We start from the raw sequence: 3,572 nt of genomic DNA, 5'->3' as shown, positions 1-3,572 counted from the left end.
TGAATGGAGGGCATCTTCATTGAGGGGATTATTAGTAAGCAACAAGGAGGCTTTCACAAGCAACATTCAACAATGGACCCAATCTCTACTATCTTGCCATTAACTGAAAGATAACGAGAATGTAAAAGCCCATTGTGCTTATTGTTCAAAGATTACAAAAAGGCATTTGACTTGATAGAATAAGGCATCACCTTCCAAGCTCTTTTACTGCCAGATTTCTCCTACTCATACATTTGGTGACACTTGGATAACATCCATTAAGAAAGGAACAAAACAGGGCAGTGTCCAATCACTCCGATGAGAGAAGATAAACAGGAGAGTCCAGTGAAGGGTGATTCCTAGTCAATGGTGAGGCTCTTCTGATGCTCCTGGTTTTGGAGGTCACTGTTTGTGGTGTGCTATGCCCCAGGCCACTGCAGCCCCTCTTTGGATAGATCAGCCTTTGGAGGCAAGGGGCTAAGCTGAAGAGTGTAAGTTAAAGGCTACCCTACCCCTTGAGAACAATCAAAAAAGCACCTTTCTTTCTGATTGTACTCCTGGACTCAACATATTTGATGAGTTGCAAATAGATATAATTTTTGTCCAAAATCCTTCTTGGGAGGGTGGAGGAAAAATTGGCCAGCCTAGGCAGTCTTGAACCCATGTGCCCTTCCCTCTAGCTAGCTACTGGTGGTGCTGGCCCAATCTTGCTCCTCTTCTCCACAGGGGTGAGCTAGACTTCAGATTACATCTACCTATGCCACCCCTAAATTATATCTATACATTAGAGCAGCCCCACACACAAATCTATGCAACATGGCTGTTCTGGCCCCACTCACTCAGAGCCAGGCCTGTTAAAACGACATCTCTCCCCATCCCTCCCCACCTCAGGGTTCTTAGGGATTTGCAGGCATCTCTTTTCTCCGTATTGGCTCAACCATATTCTCCCCATTTATGAGGAGGCCAATGGCTAGTACTCTTACCTCCATTTATTCACTCAACATTGGATTAACTTTTACAAACAACAATGTGAGTCCAATGATCTGAGTTCAAGGTTCTGCCACTTGTCTATGACCTCCTTCATTAGCAAAATAGCACTAATTATCTTGGTTCTACTTTGAGAGGCAGCTGCTTGCTGCAGTGGACAGAATGGACCTGAGATCAGGAAGACTTGAGCTCAGCTCTGGTCTCAGATGCTCAGCGTCACTTAGATAGCTAGACTAGATAGATACTTAGTGTGTGACTTAGCCTCAGTTTTGTCAAAAGTAAAAAGGTAATACTGATAGCACCTACCTCCTAGAATTGTTGTGATGATCAAATGAGTGAACCATGGTGCTTTAGAAATGCCAAGGTGCTATGTAAACAGTAGCTATTATAATGGTCACTTCAGTCATGGGGGTGCTGTAAAATACAATGCTCTATAAACTTGAGTGAATTCTCCTCCGCCCTGACAGTTTGATTAGCATGTGATGCCTCTGCCTTTGATAGCAGCTTTCTGGTTGGCCCATAGAGCTGGCCCAGGCTGAGGAGAACATTTAGGGTCATGTGGCTAGCAGTGGGGCCTTGTGCCTAGGCCCTGGGATCCTGGCAGGCAGGCCCCTGTCACTTGGCAGGAGAGAGCAGTGAAACGGAGGCAGCAGCCACTATGAGAGAGATAGTCTCTGATAAGGATGAGGTGTCGCTGCTGAAGTGTCTGACAGGGCCCTGGTCCTGGTGTCCTGGGATCGATTGTCCAGGGGTGCTGCTGGAGGATGTGGAGAATGAGGTTAGCAGAAGGCTTCCTCCTACAGATGTGACTCATTCGTGATATGCCCTGGGTTTGATCTGACTTGCCCTTCCTGCTCTGCTGCAGAGGCATGAGAATTAATTGGGGAATATTTAGCACCTGATGGAATTCTTAGTTTTTACCTTGCTCTGGTTTCATTTTTTTTTTTTGGCTTCAAAATATTGTGTTCAGATCTGGTAGAGATTCACCAGCTAGGGGTTTGGAGCAGTGGTTTTTGATTGATAAGACCCAAGCATGCACCATGAACTCCCTCAGAAGAGAGCTATAAATAAATCTCCTTGTAACAAAGTTTCATTTAGTTATTTGATAGATAGTCATTGAGCGTCTACATCCTGCTAGGCATTTGACAAACCAGCCATGTGAGCTATTCAGTGATCATCGTATGTGGATATTCAGAACGGACAATTGATGAACTGGAATATTAAAACATTTTTTATTCTCCTGTTTCCCACAGTGAGATTTTTTGTGGATAGAAAGCTGGCCTTGGAGGCAGGAAGACCCAAGTTTAAATCCTGCCTGTAAAGGATACTAGCTGTGTGACCCTTGTGTCACTCAGTCTCTGTCAGTGGTGTACTGGAACTAGCTCCTACTGGTTCATGAGAGCTGACTGTTATATTTTCAATGTGAACATCAACACCTTGGAATTCAGCAAATGCTACAAATCAGGGCTTGGTTTATTTTTTCTGTTGAATGTCCAGACTTAAGAAAGTGAGAGAGAAAATGTTAATGCAGATCAAACTTCAAAGTGTGTTTGTGGGTACCTTTTGTTTTCTGAGAGAACCCATTATTATTTTTTTAAATAGATTTTTTTATTTTTAGTTTACAACACTTAGTTTTACATGTTCTTGAGTTTCAAATTTTCTTCCCTTCCCTCCCCTCCCCCCCCCCCCAAGACGGCATGCAGTCCCATATAGATTCTCCACAAACCTTTGCATTAAACTTATTTACACAATAGTCAAGGTGCAAAGAAGATTTATGACCAATGGAATGAGTCATGAGAGAGAAGAAACCAAACCACAAAAGAAGGAAAAGAAGAGAGCAAATATTTATTAAGCATTTACCAGTCCACCATTGCACCTGCCGTCTGGGCAATACTGTGAGATTCCAAGGCGCAGAGAAGGTGCCAATCTGTATTGGGGAAATCCAAGTGGATTCAGTCAAAGGGCAGCACTTGAGAACCTCGAGGGCCACATGTGGCCTTGAGGCTTCAGATTTCCCATCCAGAGATGACCTCTGCAATATGTTCCTTCTCTAGAGGTCACAGGATTCCAGATTCTGAGCTGGAAGGAACCTCAGAAACCATTTAGTTCAACCCCCTAATTTTACTGATGAGAAAGCTAAAGAAGCCTGGAGGTGTGATGGCATCATGGATTCAGACCAAGAAGGGATGGATCTCCTAGGTTGCTGAGACTGTCTACTGCAACCCTTTCATTTTATTCCAGAAAAAGTCTTAGAAACCAGGAATTCCTCCGCCCAACTCATGAAGTCAGAAGGCTTCACCTCTCTCTGAGATATAAATGGACATCAGAAAATAGATTCGATGGAGAGTGGATAGAGAGCTGGGCTGGTAGTCGGGAGGCCCAGCTCCCACCCTGGCTTTCTCTCCCTCACTAATTGTGGACTGAGAGGCCAGGCTGCGTCCTGACTATTCACAAGTATAAGTTGTTCTTGGTAACCATTTCGCAGCCTTGGAGGGCTAGACCTGGAGTCAGGAAAGCCTGAGTTCAAATACAGCCTCAGGCACTTGCTAGTTATGGAACTCAACCTTTGTCTGCCTCAATTTTCTCAACTGTAAAATGGGGATAAT

Source organism: Trichosurus vulpecula, chromosome 6, assembly GCF_011100635.1.
Source record: "Trichosurus vulpecula isolate mTriVul1 chromosome 6, mTriVul1.pri, whole genome shotgun sequence".
Taxonomy (NCBI): domain Eukaryota; kingdom Metazoa; phylum Chordata; class Mammalia; order Diprotodontia; family Phalangeridae; genus Trichosurus; species Trichosurus vulpecula.
Note: the sequence above shows the minus strand (reverse complement) of the source record.